Below are 12,610 nucleotides of genomic sequence, written 5' to 3' on the forward strand. Positions count from 1 at the left end.
GTTCCTCCACAATACAAAGATGAGTAAGATTACTCTAGTTAGTAACATGAAATAGACTGAAGGTATAAATTATGGTCTGAAGAGAACAGTATTTTCAGGGGAGTATAATTTTAGAGTACAGTGAGAATTGTGGTCCTCAAAACTGCCCCTTATCTTTGAGGTTTTTTTAAAATTATATTCTGCCTCGGAGTAGGAAAAATGGATTTGCATAATGTGTTCATTCATAGGAAAAATTTTTTTCTTTAAATTTAAAATTCAGTTTATGCTAGAGAAGGCTACATATGTATAGGGAAAAAAATCTATTCTACCAGAACATTTCCTGCTTTCGGTTTTATTCAAAACACAGCTTTCGCCTTTGGTCAGCCGCCTCATCGCCACTACAGAACACCCTCACTCATTTACTACAAAGTTGCCAAGTAACTTTTCTCCTACCCTGGACATTGGTATTCATTCTCCTTACTCCAGTTAAGGAAAGGTTAAGGGAAGGTTCACATTCCATGGCTGGAGGCAGGCAGGGCTCCTGATAAAACGTGCAGGTGCACAAGGAATGCAGGCTAAATAAATAAGTAAAATCCAGCGCCTGGGTCTTCTGCTTGCGGTACGTCTCAGGTTGCTGCTTCTCACACAAGAGATCACGTCGCTGGTGACCCCTCTGTCACTCTCCTAATTAAACATGGCTTGTGGGAGGAGATCCCCTCCGTTGGCACCTCCCAGACAATTTTCCCAAACACTCTTACCCTCACAGAGCTTAAATCCCTGCAGGGGATATAAACAATAAACAAGGTGAGTAAATACACTACGTTTGAAGGTGATAATAGTAAAGGAAAAAATAAGCAGGGATTTGTTTTAAATGGGAAAGCCTTAGGAATCTGAAAAGAAGTAGTCTGAAAAGAAGAAAGAACTAAGCCTGGAAGATGTCTGGGGCAACACGGGCAAGGTAGCAAGTGCAAAGGCCCTGAGGCAGGAACATGCCTGCATGCGGTATTTAAGGAATTTCAAAAAGGCCAGTGACTAAGCAGAAGGGACAGAGAGGTCTTCCTCTTTCTCTTCCGGTCCCACACGATTCGGGATCTCCCGGCTCCGGTACAGGCATGGCCAAGTCGAAGAACCACACCACACACAACCAGTCCCGAAAATGGCACAGAAACGGCATCAAAAAACCCCGATCACAACGATACGAATCTCTTAAGAGGGTAGACCCCAAGTTCCTGAGGAACATGCGCTTTGCCAAGAAGCACAACAAGAAGGGCCTGAAGAAGATGCAGGCCAACAATGCCAAGGCCATGAGTGCACGTGCTGAGGCTATCAAGGCTCTCGTAAAGCCCAAGGAGGTCAAGCCCAAGATTCCAAAGGGCAGCAGCTGCAAGCTCAGTCGACTTGCCTACATTGCTCACCCCAAGCTCGGGAAACGTGCTCGTGCCCGCATTGCCAAGGGTCTCAGACTCTGTCGGCCAAAGGCCAAGGACAAGGCTCAGACCAAGGCTGCAGATACAGCTCCGGCTCCGGCTCCAGCTCCGGCTCCGGCTCCAGCTCCAGCTCAGTCTCCCAAAGGCACCTAGGCCCCCACAAAGGCTCCAGAGTAGAGGCTTTCATCTACTGATGTCAGGATGTAAGGACTAGTGTGACCCCTGGGCAGCTGTCTGCATGGGGCTCATGTCTACCTGTGCTGTTTGTACAAATAAACCTGAGGCAGGAAAAAAAAAAAAAAAAGAAGGGACAGAGAGGTAAGAGAGAGGGTCTTGTAAGGTCTTGTTAGGACTCTGGTTTTCACCTAAGTGAGATGGGAAGGAATTAGAGTTTGGAGAGAAGAATGACATGGTCTGACTTGTGTTTAACTGGATTCCTCTGGCTGCTGTGTTGAAATATGCACAAGAAGGAAAGAGGGCAAGAAAGAAGAAGCGGGAAGCCTGTAAGGAAGCACTTGTAATTCAGGACAAAGATGAGAGCAGCACAATGCAGTTATTTAGAACTTCACACTATTTTTAACAATCACCAACACAGAACAATAATAATATTATAAATCTATAAATTCATCTTGCTAGTTTCGTTTTAATTTTGCTTGCAACTGTAGACTTCTGTTCTCATTTACACTCAGTGTTGCTTTTTCTTTATACAGCATTGTGGTTCAGACTAATTTTTAAGTTCAGAAAGAATACTCTGGGAAGGCTTTTAAAAACATACACACTCATCTCTTAATATTAATGTATTAGTGGAAGGAATTAATTTTCTAAGTCTACAGCTCTTCTGTTTCTCCTTTTCATGATATTGGGATCTGTTTTCAAAATCTTTAAGATGCCAAGTGTCTGCCCCTAAATCTGTAAGGGTTTAAAAAGGTATCCTGAAGGTCATGATGCCATTTTTATTGGAAATTTTAAAATGCAACTTTTTATTTCCAAACCTTTAAAGTAGAAGTGATAAATGTTGTTGCCAATAATAAAGATATATGCACAAATATTTATCAGAATGGAAGATAGAGCCTGCTTTCTCATAAAAGCTAATTAGAGAAAAAGCCAATAATACATTTCCGTTTTTTCTCTCTGGAGGATGTTATTGCCTTAGTCTGATTGTTAATAAATGTTTTATCCTGATGTTCTTAAGTTCTTTTCTCATGAAATATCAATATTGTGAAAAGTGGCCCTAAGTATTCCAGCAGAAGAAAAAAAATGTATTTTAGTGTATAGAAGTTTCTCAATTAACTTTTTCCCATACATTTTTCTTAAAAACTTGATGCCTATTGGTTTACCATATAACCTACTATATGGTAATATCTCTTTAAGTCCCACGATTCATCATTAGGTACTGAATTTTATTATAACTTCATTTCATGTCATAAGCAAAGAACATGAATGTCCCTCCATCTGAATAAATTTGAGAACTGCTGGACTATCTTGATTGTACAAAACTGCTTCCTTTCCAGTCTTCCTAAAAATGAGCTTAAGTTTTGTCAATATATAAAAATGACTATTTCAGTGTCACTTGTGCAAATGGGAAATTCACTCACTCTTCAGGGTGAAAGGCCACTTTTTTTATGTATCAGGAGCATTTTACAACCTGAAAGAGGATATCATTGTTTTTAGAGAAGACTATATACTTAGTCTTTGTCAAAAAGTACTACTTCTCCTTTAGGACTTGAAATTTCTTGCAGCCAAGATCAACAGCTTTCTTGGAAAAGCACACAAAGTCTTAGGATCACATTTTGAATAAAATGTTCCCACTGTCAAACTGTTTTTAACTAAGCTCCTTAAAATAACATTAGGTTGATTTAAATCTTCAGCTTTCTGCTTGAAGTTTTTGAACTGCAAAGCAATCTAGTGGTCTTGCAAACGTTACTAAGGTTTTTTTTTTTTTCAATGTCCATTGTCAAGAATATAACTTAAAACACCTCCTTCCCCCAAAATATGACCCAAGCCATTGACCAGAAGAGCTGGGATATGAGGCAGGGTAAGCAGATGGGAACTAGGAATGGGGAGCGGGGGGTGACCTCAGGCCAAAGGACTGCAGTGGTATTAAAATAGGAGAGTTTGATCTGTGGTCTCCAGATAGCACACCTGAATGTCAGTCAGGGTACGGACTGGAGTGAACGGGCAGGCACGTAAGAGGACAAAGGTTGTGACCAGCTCACACGGTTTTACTTTAGGTTAACGTGACTTAATTTCAGTTCCTGCCTCTGTCCTGACAGGAATGGCTTGGAAACGAGGGTTGGCCTGGCTTTGTTAATGGCACCCATTTCTCTGTACAAGCATACATATTTTAGCAAGGCAGGAAATTTGAGCAAGGTGAAATGTGCAAGCACTGACCCTAAACTGTTTGTAATGAAAAAGGACTAAAGAATGATGGTGCATTCCCAGTTGAAACAGAAAACTGGAAATTTCTCTCTGAATTACAAACACACAAAACCTTTTACTTAGAAATCCTGCTTTTATGTTATTCATTATTCTGTTGCCTTTCCAAGTTGGAAACAAATGTCCATCATTAAGGGACTGGTGAAATAAACTATGGCTTTCCACACAGTGGAATGCTATGCAGCTGTAACAAAGGATGAGATTGTCTCTCCATATTGAGATGGATATTCACCAGATAACTTTTTTAAGATACATATTTGGTATATATATATATATATATACACATACATACACACACACACACACACACATATACTTAAAATATTTTTAAAGCTAGATATGTATAGGACCCTGCCATTATTTTTCTGAGAAAGGGATATATATGTGTATATATGTGTGTATATATGTAAAATATATGTGTAAATATGTGATTTGTGTACTAAGGAATATCTCTGGAAGAATAATCAATAATTGATTACATTTCTTGCCTCCAGGAAGAATTACTTGTGGCTAAAGGAGAGAAGTAGGCAGGGGTGGCTTGAGATTTTGGGAAGACGTAACTTCTGTTCGGGTTTTTGTACTATGTTGGTGTAACAGCTATTTTAAAATATAAAAATTTAAAAAAACTAATAAAGTTCTTAACGAAACAAGAAAGAAGATGCACACTGGTTCTGACTATAAGGAATCAGGCACAGCTTCCTTAAAAAGATAACCTTTGAGTTGGATTTTATTACAAAGATCATTTTATATAAAGTTACTTGGGAAAATGGTATGCTTTTCTGCAATCTGGCAAGAAAAAGCCCTTTTCAGGAAATAAGAGAGGCCCTTTTTTTTGTAGTTGAAGTAGACGCCATCAGCCAGAGTTTTACCGTAGACGCCATCAGCCAGAGTTTTACCGCTCTATTCTGACACATGGGCATTAAGGGCTAATTGTAGGTTGTGTCGTTATCTACAGTGAAGAGAACTAGCAGTGGTTGATGGTTTATTAGATGTTCACTAGGAACACAGAAGATAGGCTTGAAGAAATTGATTAGTGTTATTATGCACCACAGAAGTCGGCGCACAATATCACTACATTATTTATTATATGTGGGAAAACATGCTGTAGAGTAATAGGCCTTCTCTGATCGTAAACAGTGCAAAACTCTATAGTTACAACAATAAAAGTATCTAGAGGGACTCGATATGAAAAAGATGCTTTGGTCGTTCGTTTTTATTTCCTTGACCATGTGTTAATTTTGGTGATTTATTCAACCAATGTTAAACAACTCAGGAAGCTAGACTTTACCTATTCAACTTCAGATCATTTTTTCTTATATTTTTTAGACCCTTCAATTCTGTATTTTATCCAATTGTACTCTTTTTGTACTCAAATTAACTTCTGACCTTTTATTTAAAGTTCTTCAATGTTTATGACATTGTTTTTAGTTTGATTCTTCCTCACACTTCCCTATTATAAATTCTTTCTCAAATGGTATTTCTTTCTTTGAATCTTGTGCAACTATCCTGGTGTGTTTACAACACAAAATAAGGAAATCTCAGTGCAATATAACAGAAGCCAGAATGGAGCAGAAGTTACACTCTCAGATTCCAGGGCCAGTTACCATCATCAGCACACTAGAGAAAGTTTCACTGTCTCCACCTATTCAATTTTTATTTGTCTTGTTTTAATTTGCCTTTACAGCATATCACAATACTATCATTTTAAGGGGTGACAAAAGTATGATGATAAATAATGATAGCATTTTATATATCCAAATATAGCACTGATGTCTCTTCTCTATGAGCTGAAGTCTCAGCTTTCGAAAATTGTACCTGTGAACTTAAATCCTAATGTTTAAATCTGTGAAGACGAGATGGAATTTTGCCCACTCCTCCTTCCTCCACACCCCTCGGCAACTTGATAGCCCTCTGATGATGGTTTCACCCAGGAGAGATTTTCTAACCAGCATGGCAATCCCTCTGACCTGGACCGCTCTCTCAGCACTCTGCTGACTGACTCTGCTCAGCACTATAGCCTCACTTCCTGGTACTCCGTGGATTCATGCCTGAGTTTGCAGCACCCTTTAGCACGGCAACTAATGTTCCCTACCTGAAATATCCCTGTCAACCTGCAGTAAACTTAGCTATAAACTGTCCAACCCATTGCAATTGAGCAATCTGAAAAGACTGTGGCACATGAAGAAAGCAGGAGCTGGTGAAATTATGTTTGTATTTTTTTTTTCACGTTTTAGGTTTGGATCTTTTATGATTAGCTCTCTAGATATCTCATATCTCCTTCTAAAGCACTAGGCTTCTTCTTCAGGTACACCTGCTGGATGAATGATGAAAGTTCTTAGTGTTGCAATTGAATGTGCCTGTCAGCCTGATCTCCACCAGGTTTCAATAACAAATAGTATGTATTATAGTGTGACCAAGGAATTATGCTTTGTTTCTTAAACAAATTATAGTAAGCTGTTGAGACACCAAATATAGTAGTCATTAATCTGAATGCATTTGAAAAAGATCATTATAGAACTTGTTCTCTACTTTGGTTGCCCATTCACATGATACGAGAAGTGTGTTGCACTTGGATATTAGTAAAGAAAGCTGAGTTTCTGCATTAATTATAGTAACATACACCAACCACAAATGTGAAGTAAATGCTTTCTCATACAATGAATTTTTAGTTTTCCCTAAAAAATAAGTTTATTTGCCCAAGACCATTAATTGCATTCTGATTACACAAGCCATATAGCTTGGAAATATTTTGAAATAAATTTTGGTTTCCAAATGCAACCTTGAGAGAATCTCCTAATACAATAAGGAAATTCGGAAGTGTTCCAGTCACAGTTCTGGGCTGGACTAAGGATGCAGTAAGGTTATTCTGGAATACCTATGACAAAGGGAGAGCAGTTCCAACTGAGGATAATAGTCAATTCTTGAACTGCCCAATATAGTATGTCTAAGAAAGAGTGTTCCTTGAAGAGTGGGATTTAATTTTTTATCAAACATGCTTGATAAGAGGGAACATGGGATTCATTCATCTGGATCTATTGTGAACACTGGACCAACGCTTAGGTGAAAAGCTTCATTCTGTGAAATAGATAACTGGAGATTGCTCCTGTTAGAAATTCACAGCATGTGCAATTCTACTATATGTAGAAAAATTCAAGGAATGTGCTAAATTAAGGAGACTAAGTTTCAACAAGCAAGTAATTATAGATGATATAAATATAACTTCAATTACTAAATTAGCTAAAGGTTTTCCCCAAGGAAAAATCAGGTTTATTACTAAGAAAATAAGCTATATATCATGATTCTCAAAAACAAAGAATATGAACCCTGAATCTCTGCATATAAATTTTTTATAACTTGTTATTTTTTTAAGTTTTCTTAACTTTCTCCATTTAATACCTTTTCAAATCTTTGCTCCTGACTCCACTTAAACATTAAGAATCTATGAATACTTCAATGAGAGACCCTCTTTCTGTCATCAAACTGAATTCTAATTTACAGACAAGGCTGAAATAAATCACGTGACTAAACTCTCTCGGGTATTTCTACAATGTCAGTATTTATCAGTAAGCTAAGTACCTCAGTTAACAATGGTTCTAAGTTAGAGTTAGTTCCTCAGGAAATGAAGAAGTTAAAGATATTCATTTTCATGTCCTAAGCTATCCTATTCAAGTCATTTTTCAAAATTTTTCAGGATTTTTCGAATTTTTCACTTTACATTTGATGTATTTAGCCACTGAAGTAGACAGCTTTTGTTCTCCATCATTAGGAAATTTCTCGACTTTAAGATTTCCTCTCTCCAATGGATTAAATAATTTAAGATTTATCTTTCTCATATTGTTTTGGTACTTATTCTTTCTTTCCTGGAAAATCTAAGTCTATCTATCTGTATGTTTATGTATGTTTATATCCTCTTCCTGATGATTGATTTTCTTATTTGAAGTGGCTGTTGACTTTCATCTCTAAATACTCAGTCTCTTTATTAGTATTTGGAAAGAAAGTTTAAAACCTATGCTTATGACCAAAAAAATAAGCATCCTCTGAACTATCTTCAATGTCATATACTTCCTAAAAGTGCAATGCTTGTTCCAAATAACATTCCTCTAATACTGCCCAATATAATAGGAATGGTAACTACAGAACATATCTTTTAAAATAGACTTTATTAAAGACTGTACAAAAATACAATTTTTATTACATAAAGAAATGCACTTACATTCTAAAGAAAAACATTTAGATGTATCAAGTTTGCTTGAGGGATTCTTCATAGCTATCAATTATTAAAAAAAATTAGAATTGTGCCTCTCTCATAAAGCCACGTGTTCTCTGGCTTATCCACAGTTAGTTTACTAACCTGCTTCAGGAAATACATTTTGATACCACTGTAAGTTAAGTATTAGGTTATGATAACCCAACATACTGCAAAAAGCTACTTTTCAGAGAAATTGCACGTAGAGAAGAGAAATGAAACAAGTCTTGAATAGTTATTAACATGAGAATCGTTCTCCAATACAAATTTATAATACATAAAAAATAAACTGGAATTTAAGTTCTATCTGTCAGCGACAAATGTATTTTTTTAGGATGTTAGCATCCTAAAAGGAAGCTCATAAAAGCAAGCTCACGTTTTGAAAGGTACTGCATTTGAAAAGTAAATAAAGTAAGTTAGGCCAGAAAAGAAATTGGGATACCTCAAGAAATGAAACAAAATTAGTTTTCCTCTCCCTTCCCTGCAAAAGCTCATTTCTGAAAACAGTCCTTAAAATTGTTCAAACAAAATAAAAAGTATATTTTACCTTTGCTTTTGTTTGCTGCCGGTCCTTTAGTCACCTGATACAAAGCAGAGGTTTAGCAGCAAGAGGATTCCCTGTGGCTGTTCAGAGAAACATGTTATTACAGAGGTGACTCAGTCCTCCAAGTTCAACTGGAGACTGGCATTACATCTCTCTGGTTTTTTTTTGGTTTTTTTTGAGTTATAGTCAGTTTACAATGTTGTGTCAACTTCTGGTATACAGCACAATTTTTCAGTCATACATGAATACACATACATTTATTTTCCTATTCTTTTTCACTGTGAGCTACTACAACATCTTGAATATATTTCCCTGTGCTATACAGTATTTACTTGTTAATCTATTCTATATACACTTGTCAATATCTACAAATCTCAAACTCCCAGTCTGTCCCTTCCCACCCCTCTTTCCCTTGGCAACCAAAAGATTGTATTCTATGTCTGTGATTCTGTTTCTGTTTTATGTTTAAGTTCATTTGTCTTCTTTCTTTTTAGATTCCACATATGAGTGATATGGTAGGGCATTTTTCTTTCTCTTTCTGGCTTACATCACTTAGAATGATATTTTCCAGAGACATCCATGTTGCTGCAAATGGCATTATGTTGTCATTTTTATGGCTGAATAGTATTCCATTGTATAAATATACCACATCTTCTTTATCCAGTCATCTTTCGATGGACATTTAGGTTGTTTCCATGTCTTGGCTATTGTAAATAGTGCTGCTGTGAACACTGGAGTGCAGGTGTCTTTTTGAATTAGGGTTCCTTCTGGATATATGCCCAGCAATGGGATTGCTGGGTCATATAGTAAGTCTATTTTCAGTCTTTTGAGGAATCTCCATACTGTTTTCCACAGTGGCTGCACCAAACTGCATTCCCACCAACAGTGTAGGAGGGTTCCCTTTTCTCCACACCTTCTCCAGCATTTATCATTTGTAGATTTTTGAATGATGGCCATTCTGAGTGGTGTGAGGTGATACTTCATTATAGTTTTGATTTACATTTCTCTGATAATTAGTGATGTTTAGCATTTTTTATGTGCCTATTGATCATTCATATGTCTTCAATGGAGAATTGCTTGTTTAGGTCTTTTGCCCATTTTTGGATTGGGTTGTTTTATTTTTCTTATTAAGTCATATGAGCTGTTTATACATTCTGGAGATCAAGCCTTTGTCAGTTTCATCTTTTGCAAATATTTTCTCCCATTCTGTAAGGTTGCCTTTTTGTTTTGCTTATGGTTTCCTTTGCTTTGCAAAAGCTTGTAAGTTTAATTAGGTTCCATTTGTTTATTTTTGCTTTTATTTCTATTGCTTGGGTAGACTGCCCTAGGAGAATATTGCTGAGATGTATGTAAGTTAATGTTTATAACCGAAGTCAGACTCTCTTAAAAGCACATTGGTGTAAGTGACCATTGCTTTCTGAAAATACCCAATTTAAATTCACTGACTTGAGAAGAAAGAAAGAAAACTTTGATTGAGACTTCAGCCGGAAAATAGAGAGGTAAAAATGATGGTACATTTAAAAGATTTCCTAGGGTGCTACCCTTGATGATAATGTAATAATTAACTGTTAGGGTGTTAGCTGTCATCCTGAGTAGATACTTTAATTTACTAGAACCAATGGTTCAAGATGATGAACTGAGAACATGCATTTACTGTGTCATCTGCAGTACATGTCCTTAGAAAAAGTACAATGTAAAGCTGAAAACAAGAAGAGTGACATGACTCAAAGACCAAAACCAGATAGATTTGAATTAGAAAATTTTAAATAGTAGAAATTTACTTTGAAGGTATGAACCATCCCTTCCATTGGAGAGAGAAACCTTAAGCTCAGAGACAACAGATCCAAAACTCACAAGAGCATGGAGGACCATTACCATAGCAATTAATAAAAATATTGCTACTCACTGTGACAGAACCAGTCAGACCATTCACCTTCCCAGAGTATGCAGAATGGAGGGTAAGAGAAACATTTGACCCCAGGTCATTTACAGAAAAACTTTCCCAGGTAGCGTTCAGAGTTTGGCTGTGGGACCAAATACAAAAGCAGAGCTAAACTGGATACAGCTGGGACTCCCCAGCAGGCAGAGAGGGGATGAAAAAGGAAAGGCTGCTGAGCCCTTGAGGGACTTGCACTTCTCTTCAATGATAATCTTCTCCTTACTTGGATGTTTGTCAGGGTTCCCACCAACCTGCCTGTTTTCACATGCTCCAGATGGAATCTTGCCAACATGCCTCAGCCCCCTTCACAGTCTACAACCCGTTCTCCCATTCAACCTAAGAGTCCTGTTGACTAAATATACCCAAACAAATGCAGGAGGTTGGTGGGAGTTGGGGGGATCCCTATGACAGTTCTCAATCACTCTGGTCCTTCAGAAATACCAATGGATGGCCAAAGATCACATTACACACACAAGAAAGGAACTCTTTGGAATTAAAAATACGAGTGTCAGGGTATGGTGAAGACTAAACCAGTATTCTAGAAAAAAAAAACTGGACAAATCTATAATACAAAGCAAAAAAGACAGAGGCTTAGAACACAGACAAGAAATGCAACACCGAGTATAGCTCTAGAAGAACTACGGTCCATCTAACAGTAGTTTCTTAAATCAACAGGGAGAGTGAAAGAAAGGGAACCATTTGAAAAATAGTGAAAGGAAATTACCCTCAGCTGAAGACGAGAGTCTAAATTAGAAGAGCGAGCTAGACAGCTTTGTAAAGAATATCTCCAATAAACAAATAAACACAATGATGTGAATTTACCGAAGCCCAGAAACTATGGTTATGACATACTGCTTCTGAGATGAAGACATATATCCCCTCTGATTTAAAAATGCGTGGTGAGGAACAGTTACAAGACTGGGAAAAACCAAGTATCTGATCAAATGTTTGTGTCCACATAAAGGGTACTGTGATATTTTTTGACAATTAATGGGAGGTAAGAAACAATGCTGCCCAAACAACAGACAAAATTCAGATAATTCAGGAACGAGATGGTCATTTTTACCATTTCTAACAGATACTACGAATCATTTTAGAAAGTATGTTTCCTTTACTGAAGTGGTTTGTAGAATTTATAAGCTACTTTGCTTACATTTGTATCTTTTATTAATGTCTCTAGAAAATTATCATAAGCATGGGAATGGAGTTTAAATTTTGATCTTTTATGTAAGAAAAATAGAGATGTATATGTTTGTCCTTGGATTAGACGTAATTGATGACTTCTTACTTTTGTGAGACAGTTGACTGAGCACAATGGTCTGGAAACCCAAACTTAAGCAAGTCAAAATAAATAACAAAAATTTAATGTTTTCCATAATCTGTTTTTAACTCAAATAGATTTTTTTTAACAAACAAAAAAAAATGGAAGAATCTGTTAGTAAGAATCTATTCTTTTGGTTGCTATTAACTTTAAGTGAAATAAAATTTAACATTTTTTATTTGGAAAAAGTTAAGTGATTATTTGTGGGTAATAGGATTGGGGAGTTTCCTACTTTCTTCTGTGTATTTTCAATGTGTTTTCTCTCTCTCTCTCTTTTTTTTTTTTTTTCCATCTACCTTAATCCTTGACTATTTTGGAGATACTGTGGATTTAAATAGTGGAGCGCAGTGATGGGTATTCTGTCCTTTCTAGTTTTCCTGATTGGTGGGTAAAATTAGCTATATCTCTCATTCTCTCCGTATCTTAATCTTCAAAATGGTGACAATATTTATTAATATTTGCCTTACTGGAATTCATCGCATATCAAAACTCATCTAATAATCATTAAAAAAACTTATCACTGTAAAGATAGAAGGAGCTATTCTTTTCCAATAGTCATGGCTTATTTTACAACCTTAACAGTTGTAAAAACAGTTCTTGCTTGGGCACAAGAATCTAATTACTGTAATTACAGCCTTGGTGCAGCAAGATACCAAAAAAATAGGGGATCTTAGCAAACAGCCCCCAGTTTAGCTCACTAGATTTCACTGCTTCTTTA

General features: G+C 36.6%; 1 pseudogene; it reads left to right on the plus strand.

The window, feature by feature from the left end:
* The first annotated feature begins 1,037 nt into the window (after positions 1-1,037).
* Positions 1,038-1,699, plus strand: LOC102533315 (large ribosomal subunit protein eL29 pseudogene; annotated as a pseudogene).
* The last annotated feature ends 10,911 nt before the right edge of the window (positions 1,700-12,610 follow it).

The sequence above is a fragment of the Vicugna pacos genome, chromosome 7 (assembly GCF_048564905.1).
Source record: "Vicugna pacos chromosome 7, VicPac4, whole genome shotgun sequence".
Lineage (NCBI taxonomy): Eukaryota > Metazoa > Chordata > Mammalia > Artiodactyla > Camelidae > Vicugna > Vicugna pacos.